Source organism: Silurus meridionalis, chromosome 25 (genome assembly GCF_014805685.1).
Source record: "Silurus meridionalis isolate SWU-2019-XX chromosome 25, ASM1480568v1, whole genome shotgun sequence".
Lineage (NCBI taxonomy): Eukaryota > Metazoa > Chordata > Actinopteri > Siluriformes > Siluridae > Silurus > Silurus meridionalis.
Genome location: NC_060908.1, coordinates 13,826,765 through 13,835,888, shown reverse-complemented (window position 1 = coordinate 13,835,888; position 9,124 = coordinate 13,826,765).

Sequence of the window (9,124 nt, the reverse complement as noted above, 5' to 3'; positions counted from 1 at the left end):
ATGAAGAAATCTTGTATTTTGCGATCTACTTCTACAACTTCTCTCTTTCTTCCAGCTGTTTTAATCTTTCAAGCTTGTTAAATCATGTTAACTAAACAAAATTATAAGGCCAAAACGTACACATCTGTATGTGTACCACTGAAACACAGATTGCACCCCAGACCCCCTCACCTTTCCTATTTCACCAATGATTCTGTCATGGAATGAGCATGGGTCCTACAGCCATTTTCCAGAAATCTAGTGGAAATCATTTGCAATTGAGAATAAGCTGTTATGTTGGGAACAGCAAAGCTTTCTCACATAGAGGTATATGAGGAGGAGTGGTTAAGGCTCTGGGTTACTGTTTGGGGGGTTTAAGCCCTGGATTTCCACAAGCTCTTGGGGCTCTTCAGCAAGGCCCTTAACCCTCTAAGCTCCAGGGGTGCTGGCTGACACTGTGCTCTGACCCCCTAGATGCTGGGATATGAGAAGAAAGAATTTTACTGTGCTGCAAAGTGCATGTGACAAGTATAAAAGCTCATTTCTAATGGTCAGGTGTATGCATACTTTTGACCAAGGACCATAATTGAATCCACAGGTTGTACAGTACTTCTAAATGTGGCAATGCTGTTTTGCTGCCTAGCAATGCTTAAATATATTGATGTGTATCTTCTCAAGGAGAAGAGCAGGGATACATTTTTTTTAAGCATTATGGAATTCTGCATTCTGATTGGTTCATTAAAACTTTGTGTTATACAGACAAACAAACAAACAACAAAAAAACATTTAGTCAGTGATAGTGAATGTATCCTGTATGTAAAGTTTAACAGATGGAAAGGAGTCTCCAGTGTCTGCGCTTAGTAACAGCAGTAGTGTATATTTGCGAGCCAAATTTTGCCCTGGGAACGTCTTCACGACAGACGGCTTTGCGGTTTCTCAGTAACGTGACAAGCTGGGGGTTTTTTGGCGGCTTCGAAAAAAAAAGTCAAGGGAACAACTGGATACATCTGTCGAAAGTGAAAACACGAACTCCCTTAATGCCTTGTTCCATAGCATTATACATAAAATTAAATAATGAAAAAGTAAAGTGTATCCTTGTGTCATTAATAAACAATTGCCATCAATTGTTTATTAATGACACAAGGATTTAAAAGGAATATAATATTTCAGAAGCTCTAGAAGGTAAAACCAGTTGATATTTGAAAGCCTAAAGCGTTACCTTTCCAGTGCATGTGTGGTTTGAAGACATGACCTTGCCAATGAGCTTCTTTATACGTTTCCTCATTGCAGCGCTGCTATAGCAACAGCCTGCAGTACCTACGGAGATATAACGAATGTTTTGTCCTTTTTGTTGCAACGTCTCAGCGTTGGATTATAGAAAACTTTCACCTTTCATTTTGATGGTACAATGGATGCTCAAGAAAACAAAACTTCTTACTCTCGAGGACTAATTGGTGAAGAAATGCTACCTTGAATACATACGTGGCTTTGCATTCAAGGAAGTCGTTTGATGTTGTTGGGAAATTATTGGTGAAGATTATATATATGCTTAACCCAAATAACATCTGGTCAGTGAGGTTCCAGTGATAGATGTAGGGCACTGCTGATAAATGAACCAGTGTCGATAGAGGGTGTATTTCTGCCTCGCTCCAACATTCTCTGGATAGGATCAGCCTGACCCTAGATAAACTGGTTAATGAAAGAGAGTAAGAAAAAACAGATGGGTTTCAGCGAGTAACTGTATACCTACAAAGTGCATCTATAATGTAAATGTATCAGATAAAATTGCCAAAGAATGTAGGTAGATCTAATGAGGTAACCAATGCAAATTCATCCATTGGTGTATTCCAGTACTGTATATAGGAAACTGTATATAAAAAAAATGTACATTTTGTCATGTGATTTATGTTTTATTTATTTGTTATTTTTTTATGCACAACTGTATTTATGCGTTACCGTATAACCAATTACAAACCTTTGTTGAGAATGCAGTGTTTTGATTTGCCGCTGCAGAAAATGCCGTAGTAGTTGTTCAATGCATGCGATTTCTCTCGTTATCATAAAGGACATTAGAACAGATGGGGGTTTTTTGTGTGCTGTGAAAGTGCATAACACATTAGATTCGAGTCATGTTTTTTGGAGGTTTTTTGCACTTTTTTAAAATATTTTTTAACTACGATACAATACCCCACCCCACCTTCGTGGTCAAAAAAATAACTCGGTAAATTTTACTTTAATATTAAATGAGCTACTTTTTACTTTTACTTCAGAAGAAATTTCATTTCAGTAACAAGTTTTTCTTGAGTACAATATTTTATTAATCTTTCCACCTCAGCACGAGTCCATTCTGGCAAATATACCACTAAACCATTGTTCAATTCTTAATTGTTTAGAAAGATCACTAAAATATAAGAAAAATGAACCACTTTACAGGATGTGAAGTAAAATACTCCACCCCACTCCATTTCCAAACACACTGGGTCATGTTTTCTTCCCTATATTTCATCTAAAGACCAATTTAGACCCCACCCTGTCTAGAGAATTTCCTAGATATCTCTAGTCTATGATAGGATCAGCCCTTAGGGTCAGCTGGGGAGCTAGGATTGGTCACGGAATGACTTACGCCATAAACGTGACCCTAAATGGGCAAAGCCTTGGCCTCCTGCAGGTTTTCAGCAGTGTCTTGTTTTAAAATGAATTCTCACAGGGTACAACGGTGTTTGGATTACAAAAAGATACGATCGAATGCTTTACCAGAGCGAGCCAAAGTGTCATCTGACTCCTGTGAAAGAAACGTCTTGAAAATTCACCTCGAGCGAATGCAAAGCTGCAGGTATCTGATTACGACAATGCCTCCGGGTTTAAAAACCCTGACACCTGATATCGCTCGTTGGAGTGCGGTTGGTTTGTAAAATAAATACGACAACGACCGAATTCCCCCAAATCGACAAAGCATATCTGGATCAGGACCGCCTGGGTGAAGATGCAGGCTCATTGTCATTCATTCATTAGGTTGCTGTGTTGTTCTGATCTATATTTTTGATCTGATAAGTGGAAAGAGGGCAGCGTTGAGAAGCTGAAACGGTGCCAGATTTTTACTGTTTTGCATAACAAAAATGTCATAGGAAAAAAAGGGAACGGTGGTGTCGGCTCCTGGAGACAAAACCTTTGAAGAATGTCAAACAGCATGTGTCTTGATGCGAACCACCTCCTGCTGTACTGCGTTGCATTTCAATAGCCCTGCGCTTTGACGCAGAGAAGCTTCGTGTCGTGTAAAAGTGAATGGCGAATGTAAATGAGGAGAGGGCTGCTGTACCTCGGGGCTTTACGAGGGGGAACGTCGTATTTGTACGATTTGCCACCATGGAGCCTGAACTGGACTTCATACTGATATGTTGTTGTGTACACTTAAGCTTATGTGTTTGTGTTTTGAGATAGGTGCAAAGGAAAAGGAAGGCACACTTCCCCTCTAATCATTTCCAGCTCCATTGATTTTGTTTGGGTTGCTGTAAAACTGGGACAGGATCCAGGATTATGAAAGCATGATGGGATTTGTCACTGGGGCAGAGAGAATGGAGTATCGTCATGACTTCTGTAATAGAAACTGATTACGTTTCATTTTCCTACTAAGTGTTGACTAATACCTGATTACAAAATCATGCCTTTTTTATGTAAATAAAAAAAAGAAGAAAAAAAAAAGAAATTCTCGTTTAACTGTAAAAATTCCCAAGGAATACAGATGTGTACCATAAAGCCATAAAGCAAGTTTTTCATTGTCATACCTTGTGAAAAGACTAATTCTTGCAACTAAAATCCAGGCATGCATTCCATACTTTGGCGCTGATCTGACCAAAGCCTGTCATTGCTGTTCATTTTCTGCTTGACATGATGATGCCCTCACAAGGAAGATGAAGGGTTACAACCCCACCCCCACCACCCTCCCACCTCATGCTCTAGGCTGTTTGAGAACTGGCCAGCTGAACCCCCCCCGCAAGGAGCAAGGCCAGTGTTGTACAGGATGAGCACAGCAGGGTTACTGAGGCCGATGGCTTTGCATGGCAGGAGCTGTTTATCTTCTTCAAGTGGTTCTGCATGCAAATGACTCCATGATGTCGGTAATGCAGGCCAGCGGTACCCCGCAACTGATCCCTATCCTCCGAATTCATGTGTTATTTAGAAAGGCACAGTTTACTTTTGTTTGACGGACAAAAAAAAATCCATGAACGATTTGTGGAGTGGGATTTGCAATACTTTCCTTTATTTATTATATAAACTTACTGCAATAAATATACCACATTTTTATGTGACAGAGTCTATATTCAAGCAATGCAGTAATCTAAAAAGGGGCATAATCTAAACCTAATAATAAAATGTTATATGTATACATACATATATATATATATATATATATATATATATATATATATATATATATATATATAAATATATGGGGCCCTGCTCAGGCGCCCCAAAGTTGGCAGATTGGTGATACTGGGGGTTGAACCCCTGACCCTTCGACCAGTAACCAAGAGTATATGTATATACTATGTATATATATATATATATATATATATATATATATATATATATATATATAGTACAGTACAGTACAATCGATACTGTAAGTACAATGCTAATGTTCTTTTGTGTAACTAAGAGAAATAAAACACGAGATGTGCTGTGATGTCATTCACTTATTATACATCATTAATTAAAATGATATCATTATCATTAATTACATTATCTGATATAGAAATAAATACCATGTTTGCATATCTGATATGAAATATAAATCTGGGTATTTATGTTTTGCACAATTTGGTTGTTGTGAGTCCTGTGATTTTATTGAAATTGTACTTCAGTCAACAGTAAACAAAAATCTACTGATGACCTCCATTTTTGCAGTTCATATCTAATTGAATTGCACTTCGAAGTTCAGTATGTATGTAAACTGTTGGCACATTCCTTTGAACCCTCTTTGCAGAGTTATTTATTAAACAGGAAGCCACGCAAAGGCTTCCTAATGAATTTTCTGTAATAATTACAACCGTGTCAATAATTAATATTCATTTTTTTTCTCCGTGGCTTTGCAACTGATGCTAATAGAGTCTGCCTGATTGATCGAATTGCCCTCGGGCTCCTCGGAGTCTGAGCTTAATATTCCCACTCTAATCCCTCACCCCCGCCATGCTGGAAAACCCAGCACATTTTCAAATGTTCCAAAAGATGGATGGACTCTATTAAAACAGATCACTTCCCTCTTTTTTAAGTCAAGTCGAGGCCTCTGAGTTGCTTCAGAGTTTGATGTACGGGTTAGAGGACTATTCTAATTAAAACGGTTGCATCTGTGACCTTTCTGAGTTTTTTCTTTTCTTTTTTTCTTGGTACTACTACATCTGAATACAAGAAACGTCACAAACAGAGGGAACTGCGTAAGCAAGCCCAATGCCACCAAACTGATGACTGATATAGTTTATTTATTTCCAATAATACACAATCACGAAATGGCAAGGCTTTGAAAACAGAAATCACACAGTGAACACTATGGCTACTGGAAAAAAAGGGTTCACTAGCTGCTTGATTAAATTGTTCACAATTTAAAAAAATATATAAATCAAATATTTATGATACATAAAACTTGGAGAAGTAAGAGAACCTGGAGAGACAGCTTAAACCTGGTAGTTCCAAACCTATAAATAGTATGCTTTTCTGTATTTGTGCTCATAAGTGGTGTTACATTGGGGTACGGTATGTGTAGGCAATCAAATGTAAATGGTGATATCTCAAGGGAGAAAACAAAAACATATTAATAAACTGTATTTTATGTCAGCAAAATTAAAATCACATGCTAGCCCCATCAAAAAAAATATATTCGTAATCAAAATTGAGTGAAACATTGGAAAAAGGGTTTTGGGCTTAACAATATTAAATACATGATAAGACTTTGCAACAAAACAATACCAGTTGGTTATAAATAGAGAAACCTATTAAGAGCAAACAGGTGAACACTATACAGGTAACGGACCAGTAATATGACAGGGATAAAAACTGAGACAAAACCAAGACATGGCAGATGAGGAATTGTAAATAAATGGCAGCCCACCAACAAAACTGGAAGTGGTAGATCAGAAGTTAAGAGGAATAAAGAGGCATTAAAATCCCAGCACCAGCAAGCTGGGGCCTTGAGCAAATTAACCCCAAATTCTCAGCTAATAAATGTACAGTAAGTTGCACCAGATAAGTCTGTCTGCCAAATTGCACAAACGTAAATATCAGTTTCTGTTGTGGTCAAACCGTCTCCAGGAACAAAAGCCATGCAAGCAGAACTAAGAACGAAGGAACGTTTTCATCGACGTTTAGTAAAAGATGGTACAGCGAAACAATAAGGAAGTGAAATTGTCCCGCTTAGCTGAGGCAGACTTTATATTGGCACCCACGTCTGGAACCTCTGGGACAGTTTTCCAGTATCCAAAGTTTCCTCTGAAGATTTTTTTCCTTGTGTCATCTCAGGGAGTTCTCCATGCCCCCGTCTTCTCTGGCTTGCTCATTAAAGATATCCTTAGATTTTGAGAAAAGCTGTTTTGTGACAATGTGCCTCTCATAAAGTATGTTGTGTGGTGGAAAAACCCCTCAGGGTGGAGTTTGAGGCTGAGAGTAGTTCATTACAATTATATCTTAAGGGGTTTTGCTGTTTAGAAGGATTAGGCTTTGAGCCTTTACCCACTGTCAGGGGGATGACTAACGATCGCTGGATGGAAGAGAGGTGACATTAATGTGTGTGAGTGTGTTTGGGGAACTGGGATGCGATATGTCCACTGGGATTATACGAGATGCAGCATATCATCTGACTCATCTCATCAGATCTCACTGCTAATCCATTTCCTTGCCATCTTGTTATGTAATAAGGCACCGCTCAGTGTGCATTACCTCAATGTTTGTGTTGCAGGATGGAATTGTCGGGACGGGACATGAAAATATGAAGGGAGTACGCTTCAGGAGTCCAAAGACGCTTGAGTCAGAGTCCGTGATGGTGGTTGTCAAGATGTATTAGGACCTACAGTGCTGTTAATCCCCACACACACATACTCTAAGACACATACATGTGCTTTCACGTGAATCCAGGGATTTGTACTTGGAAAAACACATGTACCGGCATGCAAGGTCGCACAAGTACAGCCACACATCCATACAAGTCCATATGACTGAAGAATCACAGTGGTGTTCTTATATATTATTATATTATATATATTATACAGAGATATGCTGTTTAAATACTTTATATATATATCTTTATGTTGATATATATATGTATCAACAGTTGTCACACAGAATCACTTCACCAGCTGTTTAAGCACAAGAAAACATGAAAACAGATTATCTTCCAACATCCAATGGGATTCGTTCCTATTTCGGAAAAGATATCGCTTTACATCAGTCTGTAACACTGCAGAATTCTTCCAACTCCATGTCCATGCCGGAAAATTTCCAACACACCATCGTAAACGCTGTAGGATTTGTAAACATCCTGCGTCGGTACGAACGGTCCCATTGGGAGCTGTTGCTATAGCAACTGCACCGCGCTGATGTTGTAATAGTACATTGTAAACCCTGTAGCTGGAATTATTGTCTGTGCTTCTGCGAAAGAAACAGGATCAAAATCAAAGAGTCAGAATGGAGAACTGATTGGGGGGAAAAAACATGGTGGTCGCAATCGAGTGATCGGCTGGTCTGCTTTTTTCGAAGTTCTGCAATATTGAGTAGACTGCGGAAGAAGCTACAGTCATACAAAAAGAGCGATGGTGTATCCTCGTATACATTCGGTGCCCCCCCACCACCTCTCACCCCATCCAAGTCTCATCCCATTAACTTGAACCTTAGGGTCAGCAGGCCATTAAACATTAACATTGTTATGGATTGTTTGGCTGTGATAGGATTTGCACGTGTGTGTGTGTGTGTGTGTGTGTGTGTGTGTGTGTGTGTGAGAGTGTGAGAGAGAGAGAGCTCTGCAGCATGAGTCTGTTTCATTAATTCAGGGGCTGAGGGACCACAGCGCCTTTAAACAGCGTTATGTTTCATGGTGTGTGTGTGTGTGTGTGTGTGTGTGTGTGTGTGTGTGTGTGTGTGTGAGACGACAGAACGACGCTCCTTTCCCACGTATAATGGTTGAGTCTGTGTGACAGGCATTTCAATGCTCCTCGCTTTGGTGCAGCATTCCTTTTCCTAGGAGGTGTGCCCGAAAAAAAAGAAAAAGAAAGAAGAAGAAAGAAAAAGGGAAAAAAAAAAAAATCTAATGTCACCTGGGGCACCAGCGTCGGTTTGCTGCTTGCACAATGAAAGCGTTACGGCATGCATGTGGAATGTAAGCATAGTAAGCTGTCGTTCGTGCATGCGTGTCTGTCTGTGTGTGTTTGTGTGTGTGTGTGTGTGTGTGTGTGTGTGTGTGTGTGTGTGTAGGTGTTTCCCAGGTGATGAATGCAGAATGCCCCGGGAAAATGTGCAGAATAAAGTCAATGAGGCACTCTGACTCCACCTAAGGGCAGACAATTGATCTGAGAACTTGTTTAGCAGTAATTATATGCTGTGTTTGGCTACATTTAGTGTCCATTGTGTGATCATCTATGGTGCACCGCTCTTCGTAAAGGACGGCTGTTTCTACGCTTTGTATGATGTATGTATCAGCATATGCCTGCAGCGATGAATACGCCATGATTCAAACACTTCTGGCTCGAACAGCGATACAAATATCCGATTATAAAGTCCAAGTTTTAATTATCAGATGTACAGATGTCAGTGACGGATTGTACAATGAAAGTGAGGCTACAGGCAAACTAAAGCAAACTACAGCAAATATTAAACATTAAACATTTTTTAATAAAAAGATGGAATATTTTGTATAAAATATCCACTTATGTTATTTAGTTCTATTATTACAGTATAGTACAGATTCAATATAGTACAGATAATTCGAAACAGACAGCAAATTATACATTTACTTAAGTATCTTCTGACTTTTAACACACGGCTACAAAAACGATTAAATAAATCCAGATGTTCTTTTCCTGTTCTGTCTCTAGGAAGATCCAGCTCTACCTCTGCCATGTTAATCTGTATTCTATGTGACACTCAGGACACACCTCGGTCGACG